General features: G+C 38.4%; 1 protein-coding gene across 1 annotated transcript in view; it reads left to right on the forward strand.

Annotated features, from left to right (window-relative positions):
- The first annotated feature begins 1,508 nt into the window (after positions 1 to 1,508).
- The window catches only part of Agtr1 (angiotensin II receptor type 1), a 91,560-nt gene continuing 65,118 nt past the window's right edge, over positions 1,509 to 27,950 (forward strand). The window contains exon 1 of the mRNA XM_052180741.1: positions 1,509 to 1,900. The gene's annotated coding sequence lies outside the window, so the exon portion shown is untranslated. The remainder of the gene's footprint in view (positions 1,901 to 27,950) is intronic.

A 27,950-nucleotide genomic window follows, 5' to 3' on the forward strand; every position in this document is an offset into this window, starting at 1 on the left:
CCTGCCTAATGACCTATTGTTTTTAAAAGAGATTACCTTCATAAAATGTCGAAATTGGAGTAGTAAAATGGTTATTTACTTACCCTTTAAGATATTTGCTTCTGACAGTACAATTCTGTAAAATTGATTTATTAATAACTACAAATGTGCCCAATGAAGTATGTTCAGTAAGGCTGTGTTTTGATTTTTTTTGTCAAACTTCTTTTTCCTCTGTATTCTCATAAACCTTGAGCAAAATACATTGAATAAAATGTCTTTCTTTCAAAAAGTTTCTCAGATTCTGAAACTTTTTACTCAGACTTTGAACTATTGCTCATACTGACGAGATATGTGAATGAGACTCAATCTCAAACAGAAAATTCAGTCAATTCGTGTATATTTTACACATATAGCAAGAATGTAATTCTAGATAATATTTTATAAATAATTTTGTACGTGATGCAAAGTTTCTTGATGTGAATTTTCCAGTGATGTTATATCAGCACTAATAAATTGTTGAGTTTTAGACTATTTAAAATTAACCTATTTATGCTATTTCTGGTAACCTGAATTACTAAAGAAATCCAGAGTTCAAGCAATATTATCCTATAGTCAGTTGATCGCAATAATGAGAAATCCATTGATTTCTTGGATCTACTCCTTAAAAACAAACCCCTTTCTTCTGGGACATATCACCAACCCTCTGGGAAACTATAATCACTTCTCAAATTAACCTGAAAGTGCGTGAAGGGGTGGGATTAATGGTCTACATTGCGTCCATTTTACCAGATGAAAACCTCCAGCATCGTCCCTGTCTTCAGGCACTGCCTCAGGGTTTTGACCCTTGCTCACTTTCTAACTGGAAACAGCTAAGTGAACGTCTGGGGTAAGGCACAAGAGTTGGACGGTATTTCTCCTCTCCTTCCACAAACCTCTGAGGAGATTATTCTGGAATTTCGGGGCTCCTCCTGCAGCCCACCCTTCCTGCTGTCTCGGGCTTAGCACAGCGCCAAATACAAAGAAGCCTGGCAAACATCTTTCAAATAAACTCCTTATTAGCTCGAATAGTTTGGCCGATACCGTAGGGTTTTCTAAACACAAAACCATGTCAACTACAAATACAAAAGGCTTGAGTTCCTTTTTTGTCTGTAGACTTTTTAAAATTCCTTTTTGTTTTCCTAACTACAAAGTTGGATACAGGTCAAGAGACCAAGGGTGCTTATGTGTCATTACTGACTTTCCAATACTTTAATAAGAATAGTTTTAATAAATGAAATTCAAGGAGTATTTTAAAAATAGATGAAAATCTACCCTTTTACTCTATGCAATCCCGTAATTAACCAATGCATCTATGATCCACAACTTCACTGTCAAATTTTGATTTAGTATTATAAATACAAGGAAGTCCTTAATTCCTCCTTAAAAGTGTTTTTAATTTAGAAATAAAGGGGAGGGAACTGGTGAAGGAAGAAATGAGCAAACAAAAAGGGAAAAAAGGAATGTTTCTCTCCAAAGTGAATAGCGTTGTTTGATCCCACACAGATCCCTCCTCCTTCAAGACCCTCTCTAGGAGATGCAGGTTTCCTCGCCCAAGTGAGCCTGCATCCGGCAGGTGACACTGCAGTGCATTGGAGTTCTCCTTGCCTTAGTCAGAATCCGTCAAGGGAGGGGTCAGGAGGGTCTCTAAGGCGGGGCGACTAGGGAAGGCAAGGCCGCCTCGGATCCCAAGGAACAGCGACACCCTTTGCTGTATAAATTGGAGCTGTCTCCGCTAGGATTACAGCTGCAAGCAGCCTGAATCCCAGGCAGCAGGGAGTCACAGAGACCAGACAAGACACACACAGCCTCTCCAGCGCCAGTGCTGTGGATGGGGAGCGGCCAGGAGGCGTGAAAGAAGCCCGGAGCTGAGCACCGTGCACGGGTGAGTCGCGGCAGATGTGCTGGGGAAGATGCTGGGGAAGGAGCTGACTTGATCCAGGGGCTCCAACAGGCTGTCCGGGAGTGAGCTCCCTACATCACCATCCCCATAGCAGATGAGGGGCTTCAGGAGTGTAGTAAGCTTCTTTGCAGTTTACTCTAAATTTTAATTGTTCATGAAGCAAGCCAGCAAATATTCTCCTCCACCCACGTGAGTCTAAACTGTGACTTGAAGCTTGTGTGGACACAGGACTCATTTGAAAGTTAGGCAGCTTTTCCATAACGGGAAGCCTCCTCTGCTTCCCAGACAAGCTTTTCCTTTCTCAAGCTCTCTGCTAGGGAAGCTCCCAGCCCACTGCCAGTGTGGTCCTTGGCATCAGACCCTGAAAGTGCATGGGACAAAGTTAGGCACTCTGAGTTATTCCCCAAAGTCCTTTATGTCATTTAAATAACAAGAAGCACAGGCACTAACTAACTCCTGCTGTCTCAGCCTCCGCCTCACCTCTGAACATTTGCTGTTGAGGTGAGATTTTAGGGAAGAAGCTGGTTTGGGACTCTCCACTCCTCCTCATCTACCATCCCATTTTTCAGTTCTCTGTCTCAACAGCCGGCCAGCTGTGGTCTTCAGACTTCAGTCACTCCTCCGCAAGGCCTCCTTTGGTGTCTTTAGACAAGCATCGGAGATCTGGATATTGAGGTCTTGTTTGCTTCGCCCTCATTGAGTATCAACGTCCCACAATGGACACCGACACACTCCCGCCTCCCCGACCCCTCCTCTATATCCATCTCTATCCCTGCCCGGTTCCCCATTATATTCAGGAAGCTAACCTAGTTTGGTTGAATTCCAGGAAGAGAAAGTAACCAACCCGGAAGAAGTCAAACCCCCACCCGCTTTGCTATTTATAACCTCCATGAGCAATTGATATCACCTTTTGAAGGTGCTTCAGCCCCAAAATGATTCTCCTAGTAGATGCCATTGGGGAGGCTCCTAGGGCTACGTTGTTAGTTTTCTTCCCATTTCCTGAGGTTTAAAACAAGCAAATAAAACAAACAAAACAAAACAGGTTGTCATGCCTGCCATAGAGTTTCCCTGGCTATAAATGTCCCATTTGATCAATCTCTCCTCAAGTTCTTCTGATTGTGTTGGCTTTCTGTGTCCTGTCCATCACCCTACCTCAGCTGGGAGGCAAAGGACGTCAAGAATGGTGACTTCCTCTGATCTAGCCCGGTGCTATGAAAGGTTGCTTTTCAGCAACTCTTAACCTACTTCTCTGCTCTAAAGGTCTCTTTTGTTATAAATTCTCCTAAGCAAGGCTTGGTATCAGACACCTGTCATTCCAGCTCTCAAAACACGCAGGCAGAAGAATCAGGAGTTGGAGACCAATCTTTAGTATATAGCATATCGCAAGTATTCTGTCTCTGTCTCGAAAAGCAAACGGGCAGGAAAATGTGGGCAGAGCCTGATGCTTTTCATGTTTTAGCTACTGATTTAAAAAGGGAGCCTGGTGTGAATTGCCCCATTAGGCAGGCCATATTTGGAGTCCACGAAACTGCCCAGCTCTGCTACGATTTATCTTCTCTGGATAAGCATTCAGTTTTCTAGTGATAGTTGTAAATATTCATCCCTAAGTTATGAATGGCAGTTCCTGTTATGTGAGTTTACTGTCCAGGGAGACACCCCGAATATGGAGGTGTCACCATTAGCTAAAGTTTCCTGTCAGTTTCAAGTCTGCAATACACTTAGACCAATGTTCTTCTAAAGACACTGTTCTTGGGTCCGTCCCTTCAAGGTGTCTTGATCTCTAGTTCTGCTCCCTTTGTCTTTAAGCTGAGTGACTGCCTCATGATCTCCCAAGCCAGTGGATTGTCTCAGCCTGGGGAAGACTTGCCGTTTTAAAAACCTAGACTAGATTCTAGAATGTCATTCTGTCACTGTTGCTGTGGCTCTGTCTTACTCGGAATCATGCTTCAAATTTAATTTGTGAATCACTCAGGTTTCTCACTTTGTTTTTCCAGTTTGGAGTCAAACTGTATTTATGTGTTCATGTGCATTTGTGCTGCTGGGTCTCATCACTGTGTTGCTACTACAAACAACAATACCTGATATCTGTCTTATGTTAGAGGGACAGTATAAAATACATGCTAATCTACTATATACAAGGGCCAGGGTGAAATGTTTGGCTGAGAAGAAATATGTAGCACAGTTTAGCTGCTGTCCACCCGTGACTCCCCTCTACACTCTCACTGTGAACTTTTCAAGAAAACAGCCAAGAGGTGCTCTGTTTTACTTCCAAACTGTACTATGAGCAGACATCTAATCTTGCTCATATTGACATGTTTGGCTGACTGGTGCAAACTCCTGTCTCTTTATCTCGTGCCTATCACTGAATCTAGTCTCTTTCCTGCTCGGTGTTATCTTGTAAATGTCTAAGAATTTCCCAAGCTAGCTACTCAATTATTTTTTTTAATTTAAATCCAAATTAAAAAGCTGATTTTAAGTCCCACAATGAAGCAAACCAATAATCATATAATAATCACCTTCATAAAACCAAGGGCCTCTCCTCCCCTTGATACCTGACAAGGCAATCCTCTGCTACATGTGCAACTGGATCCTTGTGTACTCCTTGGTTGATGGCTTAGTCCCTAGGAACTCTGGGGTATCTGGTTGGTTGATATTGTTATTCTTCCTATGGGGTTGCAAACCCATTTGGCTCCTTATATTTGGCCCTTGGTGAATATATGTGCTTCACTGTAAAGGACATTGATCTGGATTGGCCTGAGAGGCCCTGAGGCTCAGTCCAACAGGCTGTGAGCATCAGGCTCAGGGCCTCTCAGGAGACAGTCATATCAGGCTCCTTTCAGCAAGCATTTCTTGGCATCCACAATAGTGGTGGTGTTTGGTTACTGTATATGGGATGAATCCCCAGATGAGACAGTCTCTGGATGGCCTTTCCTTCAGTTTCTTCTCTACAATTTATCTCCATATTTGCTCCTGCGAGTATTTTGTTCCACTTCTCAGGAGAACTGAAGCACCCACCCTTTGGTCTTCCTTCTTGAGCTTCATGTAGTCTAAGAATTGTACCTTGGGTATTTGGGAATTTTAGGCTAATATTCACTTATAAGTGAGTACATACCATGTGTGTTCCTTTATGGTTGGGTTACCTCACTCAGGATGGTATTTTCGAGTTCTATCCATCTCCTTAAGAATTTCATGAATTCATTGTTTTTAATAACTGAGTAGTACTCCATTGTGGAAATGTATATTTTTTTGTATCCATTCCTCTGGACATGGACATCTGGGTACTTTCCATCTTCTGGCTATTATAAAAATAAGTTGCTATGAACATAGTGGAGCATATATTCTTATTACAAGCTGGAGCATCTTGTGTGCCATGCCCAAGAGTGGTATACCTGAGTCCTCGGGTAGTGCTATTTCCAATGTTCTGAGGAACCACCAAACTGATTTCCAGAGTGGTTGTACCAGCTTGCAATCCTGCCAGCAATGGAGGAGTGCTCTTTCTCCACATCCTTGCCAGCACCTGCTGTCACCTGAGATTTGATCTTAGCCATTCTGACTGGTGTGAGGTAGAAGCTCAGGGTTATCTTGATTTACATTTTCCTGACAACTAAGGATGCTGAACATTTCTATAGGTGTTTCTCAGCCATTTGATATTCCTCATTTGAAAATTCTTTGTTTAGCGATGTACCCCTTTTTTAATAGGTTAATTTGATTCTCTGGAGTCTAACTTCTTGAGTTCATTGTATATATTGGATATTAGCCCTCTGTGGCCTGTGGAGATGGTAAAGATCTTTTCCCAGTCTGTTGGTTGCCATTTTGTCCTATTGACAGTGTCCCTTGCCTTACAGTAGCTTCTCAATTTTATGAGGTCCCATTTGTCAATTCTTGGTCTTAGAGCATAAGCCATTGGTGTTCTGTTCAGGGAATTTTCCTGTGTGCCCAGGTGTTCTAGGTTCTTCCCCACTTTCTCCTTTATAAGTTTCAGTGTATCTGGTTATATGTGGAGGTCCTTAACCTACTTGGACTTGAACTTTGTACAAGGACATAAGAATGGGTTGATTTGCAGTTTTCTACATGCTGGCTACCAGTTGAACCAGCATCATCTGTCAAAAATGCTGTCTTTTTTCTACTGGATGGTTTTAGCTCCTTTGTCAAGATCAAGAGATCTTAGGTATGTGGGTTCATTTCTGGGTCTTCAATCCTATTCCATTGATCTTCCTACCTGTCTCTGTGCCAGTACTATATAGTTTTTATCACTATTGCTCTCTAATACAACTTGAGGTCAGGGATGGTGATTCCCCCAGAAGTTCTTTTATTGTTGAGAATAGTTTTTGCTATCCTGGGGTTATTGTTATTCCAAATGAATTTTCAAATTACTCTTTCTAGCTCTATGAAGAATTGAGTTGGAATTTTGATGGGGATTGCATTGAATCTGTATATTGCTTTCAGCAAGATGGAACCTTCTCATAAACCCTCTTCCCTCCCCCTGTTCCCCCATCTACCCCTTCCCACGTCTCTGTTCTGGTATTGCCCTACACTGTTGCACTGAGCCTTTCCAGAACCAGGGGCCACTCCTCTGTTCTTCTTGGACATCATTTGATATGTAGACTATGTCTTGGCTATTCCAAGTTTCTAGGCTAATATCCGCTTATCAGGGAGTGCATACCATGATTGATATTTTGAGACTAGCTTACCTCACTTAGTATGATATTCTCTAGCACCATGTATTTGTCTAAAAATTTCATAAATTCATTGTTTCTAATGGCTGAATAGTACTCCATTGTGTATATATACCACATTTTTGTATCCATTCCTACGTTGAGGGACATCTGGGTTCTTTCCAGCTTCTGGATATTATAAATAGGGCTGCTATGTATATAGTGGAGCATGTATCCTATTACATGCTGGGGAATCCACTGAGTATATCACCAGGAGTGTTATAGCAGTGTCCTCTGGAAGTGATGTGCCCAGTTTTCTGAGGAACAGCCAGACTGATTTCCAGAGTGGTTGTACCAACTTGCAACCCCACCAGCAGTGTTCCTCTTTCTCCACATCCTCGCTAACACCTGCTGTCTCCTGAGATTTTAATCTTATCCATTCTGACTGGTGTGAGGTGAAATCTCAGGGTTGTTTTGATTTGCATTTCCCTAATGACTGATGATGTTGAACATTTTTTAAGATGCTTCTCAGCCATCCAAAGTTCTTCGGGTGAAAATTCTTTGTTTAGCTCTGTACCCCATTTTTAATAGGGTTATTTGGTTTTCTGGAGTCTAACTTCTTGAGTTCTTTGTATATATTGGATATTAGCCCTCTGTCAGATCTAGGGTTGGTAAAGATCTTGTCCCAATTTGTTGGTTGCCAATTTGTCCTTTTGATGGTGTCCTTTGACTTACAGAAACTTTGGAATTTTATGAGGTCCCATTTGTCAATTCTTGATCTTGGAGCATAAGCTAATGGTGTTCTGTTCAGGAACTTTCCCGGTGTACCGATATCCTCAAGGGTCTTCCCCAGTTTCTTTTCTTTTAGTTTCAGTGTGTCTGGCTTTACCTGGAGGTTCTTGATTCACTTGGAGTTGAGCTTAGTACCAGGAGATAAGGATGGGTCAATTCGCATTCTTCTGCATGCTGACCTCCAGTTGAACCAGCACCATTTGTTAAAAAGACTATCTTTTTTCCACTGGATGTTTTCAGCTCCTTTGTCGAAGATCAAGTGGCCATAGGTGTGTGGGTTGATTTCTGGATCTTCAATCCTATTCCATTGATCTGCCTGCCTGTCACTCTGCCAATACCATGTAGTTTTTAACACTACTGCTCTATAGTATTGCTTGAGGTCTGGGATACTGATTCCCCCAGAATTTCTTTTGTTGTTGAGGATAGTTTTAGCTATCCTGGCTTTTTTGTTATTCTAGATGAATTAGAGAATTGCTCTTTCTAACTCTATGAAGAACTGAGTTGGGATTTTGATGGATATTGAGTTTGTCAATCTGTATTTTGCTTTTGGCTTTTGTTTGGATCTGTCTATTGCTTTTGGCAAGATGGCCATTTTAACTATGTTAATCCTGCCAATCCACGAGTATGGAAGATTTTTCCATTTTCTGAGGTCTTCTTCAATTTCCTTCTTCAGAGACTTGAAGTTCTTGTCATGCAGATCTTTCACTTGTTTGGTTAGAGTCACACCAAGATACTTTATATTGTTTGTGGCTATTGTGAAGGGTATCATTTCCCTAACTTCTTTCTCAGCCTGCTTATCCTTTGAGTATAGGAAGGCAACTGATTTGCTTGAGTTGATTTTATAACCTGCCACTTTGCTGAAGCTGTTTATCAGCTGTAGGAGTTCTCTGGTGGAGTTTTTTGGGTCACTTAAGTATACTATCATGTCATCTGCAAATAGTCATAATTTGTATCCCTGTGACCTCCTTATGTTGTCTAGTTGCTCTTGAAGTTCTTGTCATATGGCTCTTTCACTTGTTTGGTTAGAGTCACACCAAGGTATTTTGTATAGTTTGTGACTATTGTGAAGGGTGTCATTTCCCTAATTTCATTCCAGCCTGTTTATCCTTTGAGTGGAGGGAGGCTACTGATTTGTTTGAGTTAATTTTATATCCAGCCAATGTGTCAAAGTTGTTAATCACCTTTAGGAGTTTTCTGGTTGAATTTTTGGGGTCACTTAAGTATACAATCATATTATCTGCAAATCATGATATTTTGACTTCTTCCTTTCCTATTTATGTCCCTTTGAACTTCACTGTTGAATAATTGCTCTGGCTAGGACTTCGAGTACTATATTGAATTGATAAGGAGAGTGTGGGCAGCCTTCTCTAGTCAGTGATTTTAGTGGGATTGCTTCAAGTTTCCCCCATTTAGTTTGCTGTTGGCTACTTGTTTGCTGTATATTGTTTTTACTATATTTTGGTTTGGACCTTGAATTCCTGATTTTTACAAGACTTTTAAGATGAAGGGATGCTGAGTTTTGTCAAATTCTTTTTCAGCATCTAATGAAATAATCATATGCTTTTTTTTCTTTGAATTTGTTTATGTAGTAGATTATGTTGATGGATTTCAATATATTAAACCATCACTGCATCCCTGGGATGAAGCCTAGTTGATCGTGGTGAATGATCTTTTGATGTGTTCTTAGATTCAGTTGGCAAGAATTTTATTGAGTAGTTTTGCATCAGGATTCATAAGGGAAATTGGTCTGAAGTTCTCTTTCTTTGTTTTGTCTTTGTGTGGTTTGGGGCATAAGCAAAATTTTAGCTTCATAGAACAAATTTGGTAGTGTTCCTTGTGTTTCTATTTTGTGGAATAGTTTGAAGAGTATTGGTATTATCTCTTCTTTGAAGGTCTGATAGAATTCTCCACTAAACGCAACTGGTCCTGGGCTTTGTTTTTTTGGGGGGGGGCGGGGGGAGACTATTAATGACTGCTTCTATTTCATTAGGGGTTATGGGATGGTTTAGATTGCTTATCTTATCCTGTATTAACTTTGACACCTGTTATGTGTCTAGAAAATGGTCCATTTCATCCATATTTTCCAATTTTGTTGAGGATAAGCGTTTGTAGTAGGATCTGATGGGTTTTTTTTTTTATTTCCACAATTTCCATTGTGATGTCTCCCTTTTCATTTCTGATTTTATTAATTTGGATACTGTCTCTGTGCCCTTTGGTTAGACTGGCTAAGGGTTTATCTATCTTGCTGATTTTCTCAAAGAACCAGCTCCTGTTTTTGTTGATTCTTGGTATAGTTCTTTTGGTTCTTATTTGGTTGATTTCAGCCCTGATTTTGATTATTTCCTGCCATCAACTCCTCTTGTGTGTATTTGGGTGTTTTTTTATTAGAGCTTTCAGTTGTGTTGTCAAGCTGGTATTGTAAGCTCTCTCCAATTTCTTTATGGAGGCACTTAGAGCTATCAGTTTTCCTCTTACAACTCCTTTCATTGTGTCACATAAGTTTTGGTATGATGGGTCTTCATATTTATTAAGTTCTAAAAAGTCTCTAATTTCTTTCTTCATTTCTTCCTTGACCAAGCTATCATTGTGTAGAGCGTTGTTCAGCTTTTATGCTTGTGTGTGTTTTCATTTGTTTTTGTTGGAATTTAAGACCAGCCTTAGTCTGTGGTGATCTGATAGGGTGCATGGGATTATTTCAATCTTCGTGTATCTTTTGAGGACTCTTTTGTGACCAATTATATGGCCAGTTTTGGAGAAGGTACCATGAGGTGCTAAGAAGATGGTATATTCTTTTGCTTTAGGATAAAATGTTATATAAATATCTGATAGATCCATCTGGTTCATAACTTCTGTTGGTTCCACTGTGTTTCTGTTTAGTTTCTATTTCCATGATCTGTCCATTGCTGAGAATGGAATGTTGGAGTATGCCACTATTATTGTGTGGCATGTGATGCATGCTTTCAGCTTTATTAAAGTTTCTTTTATGAATGTGGGTACCCTTGCATTTGGAGCATAGATGTTAAGAATTGAGAGTTCATCTAAGTAGATTTTTCCTTTGACCAGTATCAAGTGTCTAATCTTTTTTCCTTATCTTTTTTGAAAACTTTTGGTTGAAAGTCGATTTTATTCAATATTAGAATGGCTACTTCAGCTTGTTTCTTGGGAGCATTTGCTTGGAAAATTGTTTTCCAAGTTTTTACTCTGAGATAGTATCTGTCTTTGTTACTGAAGAATGTTTCCTGTATGCAGCAAAATGTTGGGTTCTGTTTATGTATCCAGTCTTTTGGTCTATGTCTTTTTATTGGGGAATTGAGTCTATTGATATTAAGAGATACTAAGGAAAACTGATTGTTACTTCCTGTTATTTTTCTGGTTAGAAGTGAATTGTGTTTGTGTGGCTAGCTTCTCTTGGGTTTGTTGAAAGATTATTTTCTTGATTTTCTGGGTTTTTGTTTGTTTGTTTGTTTTGTTTGTAGAGACAGGGTTTCTCTGTGTAGCCCTGGCTGTCCTGGAACTCACTCTGTAGACAAGGCTGGCCTCGAACTCAGAAATCCACCGGCCTCTGCTTCCCAAGTACTGGGATTACAGGCGTGCGCCACCACACCCAGCCCTTTCTTGTTTTTTCTAAGGTGTAGTATTATTTCTTGTGTTGGAGTTTTCCATCTATTATCCTTTGTAGAGCTGGATTTGTTGAAAGATATTGTGTAAATTTGGTTTGGTCATAGAATATCTTGCTTTTTCCATCTATGGTAATTGAATGTTTTGCTGGGTATAGTAGCCTGAGCTGACATTTATGTTTTCTTAGAGTCTAAATGATATCTGCCCAGAATCTCCTAGCTTTCATAGTCTCTGGTAAGATGTCTAGTATAACTCTGATAGGTCTGCTTTTGCATGTTACTTGACATTTTTCCCTTACTGCTTTTACTACTCTTTCTTTGTCTTGTGCATTTCGTGTTTTGACTATTATGTGACAGGAGGAATTTCTTTTCTGGTCCAATCTATTTGGGGTTATGTGGGCTTCTTGTATGTTTATGTGCATTTCTTTCTTTAGGTTAGGGACATTTTCTTCTGTAATTTTGTTGAAGATATTTACTAGCCCTTTAAGTTGGGACTCTTCACTCTCTTGATAACAATTAGTCTTAGATTTTATCTTCTAATTATGTCATCTTCCTGGATGTTTTGGGCTAGAAGCTTTTTGCATTTTGCATTTTCATTGTGTCAGTGTTTTCTCTGGTATCTTCTGCACCTGAGATTCTCTCTTCTATCTCTTATATTCTGTTGGTGATGCTTGCATCTTTGACTCCTGTTTTCTTTCCTAGGTTTTCTAACTCCAGGATTGTCTCCCTTTGTGATGTCTTTATTGTTTCTATTTCCAGTTTTAGATCTTGGATGGTTTTGTTCATTTCCTTCGCCTCTTTGATTGTGTTTTCCTGTAATTCTTTAAGGGATTTTTGTGTTTCCTCTTTAAGGGCTTTTACCTGTTTATGTGTGTTCTCCAGTATTTCTTTAAGGGAGTTATTTATGTCCTTCTTAATGTTCTCTATCATCATCACAAGAAGTGATTTTAGATCTGAATCTTGCTTTTCTGGTGAGAGAGTATATCCAGGACTTGCTATGTTGGGAGAATTGGGTTCTAATGATGCCAAGTAACCTTGGTTTCTATTGCTTATATTCTTATGCTTGCCTCCTGCCATCTGATTATCTTTAGTGCTACCTGCCCTTGGTATATCTGACTGGAACCTCTCCCTCCTAGGATCTCCACTGTGCCAGAATGCCTCAGAGTCCAGCTGTCTCTTGATCCTGTGATTTTGGGATCCTGTGATTCTGGGATCCTGGTTGTGTCAGAGCTCCTGGGAGTCAAGCTGCCTCTGGGACCCTGAAATTCTAGTGTGACCAAGCTCCTGGGCTCCTGGGCTCCTCCTGGGCTTCTGGGCTCCTGGGCTCCTCCTGGGCTTCTGGGCTCCTGGGCTCCTAGGCTCCTGGGCTCCTGGGCTCCTGGGCTCCTGGGCTCCTGGGCTCCTGGGCTCCTAGGAACTGGGCTCCTGGGCTCCTGGGCTCCTGGGCTCCTGGGCTCCTGGGCTCCTGGGCTCCTGGGCTCCTGGGCTCCTGGGCTCCTAGGAACCTAGGCATGTTAGAGCACCTAGGAATGGCGCTTCCTCTGGGTTTTGTGGTACTAGCTGTGGAGTTTGTGCCCAAAATCTGCTTAGGGCACTTGCTCAGACCAGAAAGAACCAGAGCCACTAGTAGGGTGGGGTTCCTGCTTCTCTGTATTCCCAGTTATTCCAAGTGGTGTTAGAACAGATGTTGTGTCCTACTTCCCTCTGATTCTATGATCCTGGACTTGTTAGAGAGCCTAGGAGTGGAGCTTCCTTTGGGTGTTGTGGGATTGGCTGTGGAGTTTGCCCACAAAGTCTCCCCACTACTTTTGTAATAACAACTCCATCTGCCACAGCTAAGACTGCCATATCTTCCATAATAATGACCACAAAATGCATCCTCTTAATACTCTCATGGTCTCAGTTTTTGAACCCTCCACAAAAGATATTGCACTGCCTTTTTGTTTGTGGGTTGCATCTTTTTAATAGAAGTATGGAAAGTGTTCGGTGCATTTTAAAATCCCCATATTCTAGAAGATAAATGTTATAGCAAAGCTACCTTTCTGGTGTCATCTAGGTATATTGTTCAATTATACACAATAAAATGGCTTAAAGCTGATGCTTCAGCCTTACCAGCAGGACAATTAGACATATTTGCATTTTTCTGACTGAAGGAGTAATGGCAAAAGAAAAGAAAACAAGATAAATTTTCAAGAAGTCTAAAGAGATGTCTCAACAGTTAATAGCATGTATTGATCTTCCAGAGGATCTGAGTTTGTTTCCCAGAACCCTTGTCAAGTTACTTACACCTGCCTGTAACTCCATAGTATTCAACATTCTCTTCTGGGTTCCAAGAGCACTGTACTTATGTGCATATGACTACACAGGCACACACATACACATGAATAATAATATAAATTCGTGTTTAAAATAAAAAATAAAGATTGAAATATAAATCAGGGATTCTTTATGTTGAGAAACAAATGAAGTAAGAAGAGAAGAATATCAAAATATTCTTAGAAGATATTAAATGTGCATATCATGCACACCTTCCTTTCTACCCAGTTTAACTGTAGACTTATAAGTGAAACTCCAATGTATTGTCACTTTTTAAAATTTATGGTCAATGTCCTCAGAGATCATTTAAAATAAGATGACATTGTTTTTTACACACACACACAATCCAACAACAACCAAAACACTCTTTTTCCCTTAGTACTGTGTGATTATTTGGAAGGATTTGGTCACAATGAGAATGATAGTCCCATGACACCCACTGAGAACATCACAACTATATAAGAAAAAAAAAAACCATGTTCTCAAAGGGCCATTGGTGGTATTACTCTTTTACAAAATATTCTTAGCAGGCAGTGATAAGACATTTATGAACCAGTATTCCTCTTGTCCCTCCTGTTTGACCACATGAAATGTGTACTATGCTTGTGTTGTTTAGTCCTCACCACGTTTATAGTAATTACTCTTTTATTCAACATCTCCTATGACTGCCACCCCTTCAGTGACAAGGACCGTGGCAACATCCTTACAGTTGTATTTGTGATTTGGTTTCTTTTCAGTAGCAGTATAGAAAACCTTCAATGAATTTTCAGATCTCTGTATTTTAGAAAATAAATGTGACAGTGAAACTTCCTCTTAAATGCATGTGGATAAATTGTACTATTATGTACAACAAAATTGTTTGGAGTTGACTCCTTGCCTTCCTAACTCCTGTTAGGAAGTTAGCTAAACATCAATGCCATTTTTTTTAGTCTGAAGGAAAATGGCAAATGAAAAGTAAAGAATGAAAAGGAAGAAAATATTAAAATGTAAATCATTGATTTGAAATGTGTTGAGAAGCAGGTAAAACAAGACCACTCAGTGTATTCTAGAAGGGTCTTGAATCTGTACGCGTCATTCATTCCTTCTTTCTGCCTCTTCCTTCCCCCTTTCTTGATTCCTCACAAATCCATCTAGTCACCTCACACCCACAAACTAGCACCCGGGGCCTCACCTGAAAATGTGTAAGAAATGCAAACTCTGAGACCTCAACCAGACTTGCTAATGATAATCTACATTGTCACAAGAGTCCCAGATGATTCAAAGACATTAGATTTAGTGAAATTGAGGATATTGCACCTATGCCTTGGACTAAAGTTACTACATGAAAGGTTATTTCTGAGGCCTTTTAAGAAAGTTTTCAAAACTTTTTACAAAGTGGCAGACTTCTTTTTGTCATTTTTATATGTATTTAATTTGGAATGACACATCCCTCCCTACTTCCTCTCCGGTAACTCCCTGCCTCTTCATCCCTGGTTAAACCCTCCACTCCAGAGTCTCCCTTTTCACTTTCATATCACGTGTCCTCCATTACCCTCCCTACTACTCTCTCTCGATGTGTCTGGATTTTATTTTTGTTTTTACTTCCCATTCTTGTGGGTCCCTTTCTACTTTCTTTGCTTCTGCACAAACTCATCCCAACATAAATAAAAAGATATAGTAAGTAAAATCTATCATCTGCATGTGTGAGAGACCATGTGTTTGTCTTTCTAGGCCTGGGCTTCCCCACATCATATTGCATTTTCCTGTAACTTTAAATTTTTATTCATCTGTATTGTAGTTCATTATCCATTTGTCATTTGATGAACAACTAGGCTGATTCCATTTCCAGGCTATTGTGCATAGGCAGCAACAAGCACAAATGAGTAAGCATTCTGTGGTAGACTATAGAACCTTTTGGGATCTATGCCCAGGAATGGGATATATGGTCCTTATGGTTTTAGATTTTAGAGATTTTAAACAGAGAAATTCTAATCTCAAACCCTGTCCTATTAATTTCAGCCCATAGTCTATTCTCTACCATAGGATATCTATGTTTTAATGAAAGCTAAGTATTTAAAAGTTAGAATTTGAAATCAAATCCTATTTTTCTTATTTGGAAAAAGAAAAATGCAAGATCCCTTCTATTTTATTTAAAACATGTGATCTTACATAGAATGATGAAGAATTCTTATCCAAAGGCCATTAGAGTGTGACTTGGATTCTCAGTGTTCTAGTAAAAGGAACTGAATTTTGTTAACAATAACTTATGACCAAAATCACTGACTTTATTTTTAAATGTATGTAAAACTCTTGAGTATTATTAATTTCAGATTTAGATTTCTCTTGTCTGTTCTCTCTATGTGCTTTTAGTGATTTCCTATTGCTTTTTCTTACTTTCCATTTACTTTGGAATTACTAAGGTGTGTACTGATGACAACCCACACGAGAGATCTATAATACTTTCACAAAGACTCTTCATGGAAACAGGCGAGTCTTCTGGGCCACATTCCTGTTGCTATGTAAAGTTTGGAAAGACCTGCAATGGTGTTCTTTCAGCAGAAACCAACCAGAATTGTAGTCTTAGACCACCACCAGCTGAAGTGCAATACTACAAATCCTGTCCTTTCCATATTTTGTTTTCCTGAAGTTCAGTAGAGCTAAAAGCCTTTATTATCTTGACATATTATAGGGCAACCAATTTGTGGGAAATATCATTCTCTAATAAATGTAAGTGATATGCCAAGCTTTGTTCATATTACAGCACTGTGGTAAGGGTAACATACATATATGCATATAATGTTTAAGTCACTTGTATATTATCTTTCTCAGTGACTCTTAAAAGTACAATAATTCAATTTTTAAATGTTCCAGGTCCACAGTGAAAAATACTAACAGTTATAAACTGTCCAGATGACTCTAAAAAAAAGTAGTGAAGAGAAGTTGCCAGCCAACCCTAACGATCGGAGAGTGGCAGCCTGGACTCATGGGGTAGAGGACCTGAAAGTCATCCCATGACATCCACATGTGCACACAGCCATTCATGAGCACATTCCTCTCCACACACAAATAAGTGTATCAAAAATGTTTATGTAATGAAAAGTGGCATAAGCACACTTCTTGGAAACCCAAGAAACTATTTAACCTATAAAATATTAGTTTCTGCAATATGACATGAGCATTCTAAAATATTGAAATGTTAGTAGCTCAATTAAAATTAAGTAAAGGTGATGTCAGCACCAACCACTAGAAAGAAAACCATCTGACAATGTCGAGAAATGAAAGGAAGCTCAAGTTATTTCCCGGGTAAAGACATGCCAAGCTAATCAAAGCAAGGAACAAAAAATCATGAAATTATAATTTGAGCATCAAACTTTTGTTGGAAATTTTATAGAGGTGAACTTGTAAATACATATCAGGAACTTAAAAATGCACAGTTTGGTTCAATGAGGTTGTTTTAGATTTATCCTACTGATACATTTATGTGAGTACAAAAGTGTTTATATAGAAATGTGATCACTGAGACATTATTTGTGGCAGCTAAAGAGGAAATTTGTGAACCAGAATGAGGTCCCATAAAAGTTGGTTGGCTAAGTAAATTGTCATTAAGAAAATTATCAGCCAGGCAGTGGTGGTGCACACCTTTAATCCCAGCACTTGGGAGGCAGAGGCAGATGGATTTCTGAGTTCGAGGCCAGCCTGGTCTACAAAATGAGTTCCAGGACAGCCAGGGCTACACAGAGAAACCTGTCTCGGAAAAAAAAAAAGAAGAAGAAAATTATCAAGAACTAGAGTACTATGTAGCCACCACTGAGGTTGCTTTACTGGTACTGATGAGAAACATTCTTTTAGATTTAGTGGTTAGTAGAATGGCTGACAGAAATGAGCAGAGTAGTGAAGCGAATAATAAGAAAAAGCTTGAGTCCCTGAGTTCTACTCCAAGCATAGAGATCAGGGAAGGAGAGAGAGAGAGAGAGAGAGAGAGAGAGAGAGAGAGAGAGAGAGAGAGAGAGAGAGAGAATTATGTGCATTTATTGTACATTTGTAAAGTTCTGTAAAAATAAGCAAGAGATTAATGACTTATGGGAGATAAATTCAGAGACAAAGCGAGATAGGGAAAGGAAATGTTAACTTCTATTTTAAATTCCTCTATAACAACATGTATACTATCTGCGGTTACAACTTACATGAAAGGAAAAACACAGAAAAATATTTTTTGCAAGGCTACTTTTAAGTGATGTGCCAATAACACTGGTAAAAAGGTTGAGCTAAGAATTTAAAAAAGATCATTTAGCCAAATTTAACATTAGATATAAAAGTAAAAACCGCCCAACTTTTACCATATATTTTTAATTTAGTGTCTTTATATAGTGCGTAATACTTGGAAGGATGGGAGACATAAGCAGGAAGAGAATGAGAGTCTTGTGACAGCCACGTAGACTTTCCTAACTCTAAATAAGGAAAATATGTCTTCAACGTGTTATCAGTGGCTTTATTCTTATATAAAACATTCTTATAATACAATGCCAATAGCTTCCTTGTAAAATAATGCAAACCTTATTACATTCATAAATTATTTTTTTATTTTTCTTCCTGTTTGAATATGGAATAGAATGATAGAAAAAAGCTATGATTTTTTTAAATTTTTATTGAAAAATAAAGTAAAAACATTTTATGATAAAACTGAAGATTTACATGGAAAATATTTCTGATAAAATAGATGAGATATATAGAAAAACACCTTAACTTTGACAATTTTCATGGAAAATTAAAGGGTAAAGTGGTAGACATAAAAATATTGCTAAATTAATTGAAAAAGGAAGTAGAAAATTTTGTGATAGAATTGAAGATTTATGTTGAAAATATTTCTGATAAAATTGCAGAAAAATGTAGAAAATCGTGTTAAAATTGAAGATTATAATGGAAAATTTTATATAAATATAGTAATGGTAGGCATAAAAGTATTCATAAGTTGATTGAAAGTGGAATTATAAACATTTTCTGATAAAGCTGAAACTTTTCACAGAAAATATTTCTGACAAAATTGAAGAAATATATAGAAAAACGTGTTAAAATTGAAGATTATCATGGAAAATTAAACAGATAAAATTGTAGGTATAAAAATAATTCTAAGTTGATTGAAAGTGGAATTATAAACATTTTCAGGTAAAATTGAAAATTTACATGGAAAATATTTCTTTTTTTAATCATTTTATTTTCAATATTCTTTGTTTACATTCAAAATGATTTTTCCTTTCCCGGTTCCCCACTTCCCATAAGTTCCCTAAGCCCTCTTCCCTCTGCCCATTCTCCTATCAAGCCTCTCCTACTTCTCTGTCCTGGTATTCCCCTACAATGCTGGAACAAGCCTTTTCAGGATCCGAGTCCTCTCCTTCCTTCTTCTTGGGAGTCATTTGATATGTGAATTGTGTCTTGGGAATTCAGAGTTTCTGAGCTAATATCTACTTATCAGTGACTGTATTACAAGTGTATTGTTTTGTGATTGGGTTACCTCACTTAGGATGATATTTTCCAGATCCAACCATTTGCCTAAGAATTTCATGAATTCTTTGTTTTTAATTGCTGAGTAGTATTCCATTGTGTAAATATACCACATTTTCTGCATCCATTTCTCCATTGAGGGACATCTGGGTTCTTTCCAGCTTCTGGTTACTATAAATAGGGCTGCTATGAACATAGTGGAGCATGTGTCCTTATTGCATGCCGGGGAATCCTCTGGGTATATGCCCAGAAGTGATATTGCAAGGTCCTCCAGAAGTGTTATGCCCAGTTTTTTGAGGAACAGCCAGACTGATTTCCAGAGTAGTTGTACCAACTTGCATTCCCACCAGCAGTGGAGGAGTGTTCCTCTTTCTCCACATACTCACCAAAACCTACTCTCTCCTGAGTTTTTAATCTTACCCATTGTGACAGGTATAAGGTGAAATCTCAAGGTTGTTTTGATTTACATTTTCCTAATGATTAATGATGTTGAACATTTCTTAAGGTGATTCTCAGCCATTCGAAGTTCTTTAGGTGAAAATTCTTTTTTTAGCTCTGTACCCCATTTTTAATAGGGTTATTGGGCTTTCTGGAAAATATTTCTGATAAAATTCAAGAAATGCATAGCAAAACACATTAAAATTGACTATTTCAAGGAAAATTATACAGATAAAATGGTAGACATAAAAAAACTTTCTAAATTAATTGAAGGTGCAATTAAAAACATTTTGTGATAAAATCAGAGATTTACATGGAAAAGATTTCTGATAAAATAGAAAAATATATAGAAAAAACATATTAAAATTGAAGATTATCATAAAAAATAATCCAGATAAAATGGTAGACATTAAAAAACACATTACTAAATTAATTGAAAGAGGAATTACAAACATTTTCTGAAAAAATTGAAGATTTACATGAAAAATATGTTAGTCCATTGGTGTTAAGAGATATTAAGGAATAGTGCCTGTTGCTTCCTATTATTTTTGATGTTATTTTTATGTTTATGTGGTTGTTTTCCTTTGGGTTTGTTAGAAAAATACTTTCTTGCTTTTTCTAGGGTATAGTTTCCCTCCTTGTGTCGGCGTTTTCCATCTATTATCCTTTGTAGGACTAGATTTGTGGGAAGATATTGTGTAAATTTGGTTTTATCATGGAATATCTTGATTTCTCCATCTACGGTGATTGAGAGGTTTTTTGGGGCTGGCATTTGTGTCCTCTAAGGATCTGTATGAGATCTGCCCAGGTTCTTCTAGCGTTCATCATCTCCGGTAAGAAGTTTGGTGTAATTCTGATAGGTCTGCCTTTTTAAGTTACTTGACCTTTTTCCCTTACTGTTTTTAATATTCTCTTTTTGTTTAGTGCATTTGGTGTTTTGATTATCATGTGCCAGGAGAACTTTCTGATCTGGTCCAGTCTTTTTGGAGTTCTGTAGGCTTCTTGTATGTTCATAGGCATCTCTTTCTTTAGGTTAGGGAAGTTTTCTTCTATAGTTTTGTTGAAGGTATTTACTGGCCCATTAAGTTGTAAATCCTTGCTCTCTTCTATACCTATCATCCTTGCGTTTAGTCTTCTCATTGTATCCTGGATTTCCTGGATGTTTTGGCTTACAAGCTTTATGCATTTTGCATTTTCTTTGACTGTTGAGTCAATGGTTTCTATGGTCTCTTCAGTACCTGAGGTTCTTTCTTCTATCTCTTGTATTCTGTTGTTGATGCCTGCATCTATGACTCCTGAATTCTTTCCAAGGTTTTCTATCTCCAGAGATTTCTCACTTTGTGATTTCTTTATTGTCTCTACTTCCACTTTAAGATCCTGGATGGTTTTGTTCAGTTCCTTCACTTGATTGTTTTTGTTTTCCTATAATTCTTTAAGAGTTTTGTGTTTCCTCTTTAAGGGCTTTTACCTGTTGACCCATGTTCTCCTGTATTTCTTTAAGAGAGTTAAGTCCTTCTTGAAGCCCTCTATCAGCATCATGAGATACAATTTTAAATCCAACTCTTGCTTTTCCTGTGTATTGGAGTATCTAGTACTTGCTGTGGTGGGAGAACTGGGTTCTAATGTTGCCAAGTAGCCTTGATTTCTGTTGGTAGGGTTCTTGTGCTTGCCTTTTGCCATCTGGTTATCTCTGGTGCTAACTGGTCTTGCTGTCTCTGGCTTCAGCTTGTCCCTCCTATGGGCCTGTAAGCCTGTGTCTGTACTCCTGGGAGACCAACTCTCTTCTTTCAGGGTCTGTGGACAGAAGACTGTGGATCCACCTGGCTCCCTGGTGCAGATGGCACCAGGAAGACTTCTGTCCCAGCTGCTCCACTGATCCTAATCATGTGCCCTGTGCACTCCTAGCTCTTCCCCCTCCAGAGAGAAGGTGGCTATATCACCTCTGTTCTCAGAAGTGAAAGTGCTGCTGGGAGATCACTCTCTCCTGATGGGCTGTGCACAGGGGCTGTGCACAGAGGCTGTAGAGCCACCCGGCATGGCAGCAGGAAGCAATAGCTATGATTTTATCTGAATAAGTCACTGCAGCCATCCAAGAAGGCAGAAAAGTATCTTACTTGAAAAAGCTTCAACATTGTATTTGTCAGTAATTTGCCCTCCTTTTCAATTGTAAGAGTAGCATAAGAACACACACACAAAAACATACAGGACCACCACCACCATCACACATACATACTCTGTGAAAGGAACATAGGAAGCAAAAAATATGAAATACCAGTCTCTCTCCAGTCTCTTAAATATGCAGATTAAAATATATCTATTTCAGAGTTGTGAGCACAGTACCAAGATATTTCTACTACTAAGGCTCAAGCAACAAGAAGAAGGGTCAGAGGATTGTAAGAGCCATGGAATCCTTGCTGTGATATTGTATCTCTCAGTAACATCAGAAGCTACAACCATGTCATATCATCAATGTAACTACCCAAGTGTGACCTGCAAAAATGTGACCCCAATGAACATGTCAAATTGGAGCAGGAAAAGCCTATGAGGCCTCCACCCTTCACAGGAATTATAGGCAAATGAGGAAAGCTGAGTCTAGGAAAGGTTGTCTTTCACAGGGAAAAGCATACCAACTCGTTGCTCGGTGCCAAATAGCCATGAAAACATGCATATACATAACATTATGCTGATTAAACAAGTTATATTTAGGAATATAACCTGAAAAGAGGCCATGAATTATAAGGAGAGTCTAAAAGTTATACAGAGCATTTGGAAGGGAGGAAAGAGAAAGAAAAATGTAATTATAATCTCAAAAGAGTATATAAGCATTTTGTAATATTAAATATATAGTCTGATATATTATATAAGCATATATATGTATTGTATGTGTATGTATATGTGTATGTGTAGGTATATGTATATACTCAGGTACTGATGACAAGCTATGAAGCGCTACACCACTCCCTAGAAAAGACCCTTTCTGTCCACAGGTGATTGCTCTGAGTTGCATTCTTGTCACTGTGCAAAGTTCGTCAAGGTCAGCCAGTGACTTTTCTTCAGCAAGCTATGAGGGATATATATGCTACTTCTACTAGACCACACACGTTAACATTTGATCTGTTCACCTTCAGAAAACTCACATGTCCCGTTGCTGAAAATCCCTCCTTTACTCCAGGGGTAAGATATGAGAGAGGATACCATGCAGTCAGAGAGGGCCCCTGGAGCCTAGTGAGGTTTAACCTTGTGATAGACATGAATGGCATGAATTCACACAGCTAGATGCCCAATGTCCTTCTCCAGAAAGCAACAGAGAGGTCTAGGGCTGCTTTACAGTTGCAATCCAGCTCTCAGGAGCTTGTCTGATATTTTTTATGAAAGGAACATTCCATTTACCTGACTAGAAGGGTAGGTAGGAGCCCTTCAAAGAACAAGCTCTCAGCTCCTCATTCTCCTGGGGGGGGGGAGGGGGGAAGAAACTGGCTTATCCCGCTCTGGGTGTTGCAATTATGATCTACTGACGTTGAGGCTAGTAGGTCCTAGGTGAACAGGTACACATTGCAGGTAACATGGTTCCTTGCTTAACAGGCAACCAGGAACATTTTCTCCAAGGCCATGCTGTGAGGAAGCTATACAAGATTGCATCAAAATTGGTAATAAATAAAATAGCCACATTTTAAAGGCTTCTGTCACTGTGTGTCTATAGTGTTTGTTTTGTTCTTTATTTTCATGTGTATGTATGTTTGTATCTTTCAAGGTGTATACAAGTGGGCTTTGTGAATGTGTGTGTGTGTGTGTGTGTGTGTACATATATACATTCAGCTCTCGAAATAATTACAATAAAATACACCAATGACACTTTTCAGTTAGGAAGATGGTAAGACTGGATGCATTTTTTTATTATAGTCTGGACCTTGAACTTAGGGCCTTGTACAAGGAAGACAAGTACCAAACTCCTAACTCTTCTCTTTTAATTTTGATTTTGAACAAGTAGTCACGTGAAGTTATCTAGGCACCCCTTCTACCTGGAGGCCTCTTTGCAAGCCTCCCCCCTACACAGCAAGGATGACAGGCTTCAGGCAGATGATGCCTTTTACAAGAGCACTCCTTTCTCTGTAGCCCATAAGTCTTACACTTGTAGAAAGCAGAGAGCTAATGCAAAGAAATCCTGCTGACAGTGATGTTAAAATCTGTCAGCAGGATTTTAATCCTTCATGCTGTTTCAAAGGATTGAAATATTGCTGACAGATTTTACCTGTCATGTTTCAAAAGCCCTCGCTGCCTCCTATTTACATATTTGGGACAAAGCTTCCAAAAATAAGCATGGCATTTTGATACAGACTAATCAAACATAGAAGTCATATTTCAATCATTTTAGCTTTTTCAGCCTTAAATATTAGGTTAAACCAAACATGTTTTAGCGAATGCTCCTCTACTGCCACCGCTAATTAATAACCTGTTCCTGAGTTTCCTATAAAATATTCTCCAAAATCCCATTGCATGTATGGGCATCAGGTCAACATTCAGGAATTATTTGCATACATTTGCATAAATTACCAATATCTCTTTAAAAACTCTTACCCATTTATGACTTACAGTAACAGGAAAGTCTAATTAATAGGAAGGAATAAAGAACCATATTTAATGGCTTACCAGCTGTAGACTTGTACTACATGTATAAAAGTCATTGGTCACATGCAGGTATTGAAATATATAGATAAGTCATTTACAATTATATACGGAAGATTTGGTTCCTTGGTGCTCAGCAGACACATGAGGTTAGTGACAATGCAAGAGCAGGGTATTTCTATCCTCACAGAAAGTTCTATTATACAGATATTTATAAACAAATTTGTTGATAATGTTGCACAAAGCCATTGTCAATTGGTAAGAAAGTTTGATGCTCTAACTTGCACAGACATTCAAAAATTCCAATTTCTTAATTTTCCACTGTCTGAGATATCATTGACATACATTTCTTATGCTTTTACTGTTCACATATTTTAATATAAAGGATTAAGAGTTTTATGTATCTTTATGTTTTATTAATGACTGAAATTTTCATTATTCTCTTTAGCTAATCAGATAGTTTGTGCAGTCTTGATTTCCTTAAACATTGTAAAAAGAGATGCCTAAAATTTTCCTGAGTGAAGGGTTATGTGATGTGGCAGTAGGGTGATTTGCCTACATCTATATTATCTCCAAGTAAGCAGGGATTTTGTAAAGTTAAAATCTGACAACAATAGATGCTCCCCAATGGTATCAACTTAAGTAAAATTGATTTGAGTTTCAGAAACAATGTCAGGAGCCTGAGAACATAAATTGTAAAATAATTTTCTCTTTTGTGAGACTGGAAATGAGATTCAGAAATCTCTTTATTCATTGGATTATCTATATTATAATTAATCAGAACTTGGCTTTATTTTCAAAAATCAATTCCTGTTGTGGTCAGCTCTTAAAGTTCTTGGTCATTTTCCACTAATAAGATCCTGTTAGCAAACGTCAGCCTCCGTTATGTCAGGTCACTCAGGCCCAGTGGGTCACCTATACTTATTGTTGAGAATGATGTATGGATAAAGGGTTAAAACACATTTGTCCTTTAGTGATGGAAGCATAGAATTTGAGAAGTCTGTAAAGGTATAAGAGGGACACATAAGATCTGGTTAAATTTTTCTTTTCATATTTCTCGGTAAAACAATAAGTGAAAGAAGTTTACATCTTGCTAAGAATCTTAATATGTGAGGCCTAAAACCTTATCATTGGGCAAAAAAAAGCATAGTATATTTACAAATTTTTATTAAACAAAAAAATCATAATTTTATTCATAGGGTTAAACAGGTTATTCTAAGTAATCTAATATCTGAACTGCTCATCTATGATAACATGACTCCTTTAGTTCTACAATATGGAAAGATAAGAGCCTGACTGGTTAGGAGAGACTAGTTCACTATGAAAGATTTTATAATTAAAAGGGTGCAGCAATCAGTTTCTGAGATTAAAGGCTGTGTTTTCCTGTCAGGGAAGAATTTTAGTTAGAACCCCATGTTGTTGTCTTTTTCATTTAAATCATTGTCCATTTTTTTGAGACTTATGATGATGTAGGCCATCTATAGAAAGAAATCTTTCTACTTTTTATTCCAGAAAGGTCTAGGAACTCTTGGAAACATAAAATAATAAGACAGACCTTGTAGGAGATACCCAGATACACAGATTCCCCAAGCTTTTACTCTTTCCAGTATCTAAATATAGTTAGATGTGCACACACTGTGTTCACTAAAGGAACAGGATCACTGTGGTATTGTAAGCCCAAATCTCAATCAGAAATAATGTTCTTTCCATAATCATCCAGGAATAGATATCATAAAGGTTTAAAAAACAAATATGGTGAGGCAAGGTGCCACCTGCCTCTAATCCCAATATAGGAGAGGCTGACGTAGGAGAAGAAATTCAATGAAAATCAAGAAATGTTATTTTTTGAGAAGGGATCTTAGCGATGGTCCCAAGTCATAAGGAAAAAGCAAGGTAGACAGTCACTGCCTCTGCCTCTTCTAATCAGATCAATGTACAGAATATGGAAGACGGTGAAAAATGTGACAATTGAATCTCATCCTTAATGATGCAAAACAGAAAGCCTGACTAGGAAGTGGGGAAACAATGAAAATAAAGCCATTAACAATAAATAAGGAGTGTGCTTTATGCACAGAAAATTATTGTATACTGATAATAGATCAGTTATTGTTATTCAATTCCTAGGCATAAATGAATACTAACGTTTATTTTGCTCTCCTTGAATTGGGAGTTTGCCATCTGAGATAGTCTGTGGTCAGAAAGCCTCCAGGATCTACTGGTTTCTTCCCTCCTCAAAAGCACTGAAGTTACACACACATGCCACAGATCTTTTTACACAAGTCCTAGCAATCTTCAGGGCCTTGTGCCTGCACAGCAAATACTCCCTCATATTTAATCAATGTTTTTTCCCAGTCTCTTGTATCGCCACCAAAAGAAAAAAAATTATTTGCTTCAAGCCAGCATACCAGAAGAATACTCTATATATTAAAGAAGGCTGTGATTCCATTTAAATTAATCTAATGACAATGATGTACACTGCATCACTTATAGAGTTTTATTTTAAAACTAAAGAAACAGGACTAATATCAAGATTGAAGGCAAAGTTTTCTTGATATGACAAAAGTCTCAAACACAGAAGTTAGGTATTCAGAAGGAACAGGGATTTTGTTTGTTTGGTTTTTTTCTTTTTTCTTTTTTTTTAGATGTTTTCTTTATTTACACATCAAATGTTATCCCCTTTCCTCATTTCCCCTCTGAAAACCCTCTATCAGATCCCCTCCCACTAATCACCAACCCAGCCACTCCTGCATCCCTGTCCTGGCATTCCCATACACTTGAGCAATGAGCCTTCTCAGAGCCAAGGGCCTCTCCTCTCATTGATGTCGGACAAGGCCATCCTCTGCTACATGCTTGGCTGGAGCCAAGGGTCCCTCCATACACACTCTTTTGTCGGTGGTTTAGTCTCTGGGAGCTCTGGGGATACTGGTTGGTTCATATTGTTGTTCTTCTGATAGGGCTGCAAACCTCTTCAGCTCCTTGGGTTCTTTCTCTAGCTCCTCCTTTGGGGACCCTGTGCTCAGTCCAATGGTTGGCTGACAGCATCTACCTCTGTATTTGTCAGGCACTAGAAGAGCCTCTCAGGAGACAGCTATATCAGGCTCCTGTCAGCAAGCACTTGTTGGCATCCACAGTAGTATCTGGCTTTGGTAACTGCATATGGGATGGATCCCCAGGTAGGGCAGTCTCTGGATGGTCTTTCCTTCAGTTTCTGCTCCACACTTTGTCTCTGTATCTCCTTCTGTGGGTATTTTGATCCCCTTCTAAGAAGGACCAAAGTATGTACACTTTGGTCTTCTTTCTTCTTGAGCTTCATGTGGTCTGTGAATTGTCTCTTGGGTATTCCAAGGTTCTGGACTGATATCCACTTATAAGTGAGTGCATACATGTGTGTTCTTTTGTGGTTGGGCTACCTCACTCAGGATGATATTTTCTAGTACAATCCATTTGCCTAAGAATTTCATGAATTCATTTTTTTTAATAGCTGAGTGGTATTCCGTTGTGTAAATATACCACATTTTCTGTATCCATTCCTCTGTTGAGGGACATCAGGGTTCTTTCAAGCTTCTGGCAATAATAAATAAAGCTGCTATGAGCATACTAGAGCAGGTATCCTTGTTACATGTTGGAGCATCTGCAACAAATGGTGCTGGTTCAACTGGCAGTCAGCATGTAGAAGAATGCAATTTGACCCATTCTTTGTACAAAGTTCAAGTCCAAGTGGATGAAGGACCTACACATAAAACCATACACACTGAAACTAATAGAAATGAAAATGGGGAAGAGCCTCAAGCACCTGGGCACAGGGAAAATTGTACTTAAGAGAACACCAGTAACTTACGCTCTAAAAAACTCAAGAATTGACAAATGGTATCTCATAAAATTGAAAAGCTTCTATAAGGCAAAGGACACTGTCAATAGGACAACATAGCAAATAACATATTGGGAAAAGATCTTTATCAATTCTACAACTGATAGTGGGCTAATATCCAATATATACAAAGAACTCAAGAAGTTAGACTCCAGATAGTCAAATAACCCTATTAAAAAATGGGGAACAGAGCTAAACAGAGAATTCTCAACTGAATATATACACATATGTGTCATAAATCTGCT

This window comes from Apodemus sylvaticus, chromosome 4 (genome assembly GCF_947179515.1).
Source record: "Apodemus sylvaticus chromosome 4, mApoSyl1.1, whole genome shotgun sequence".
Lineage (NCBI taxonomy): Eukaryota > Metazoa > Chordata > Mammalia > Rodentia > Muridae > Apodemus > Apodemus sylvaticus.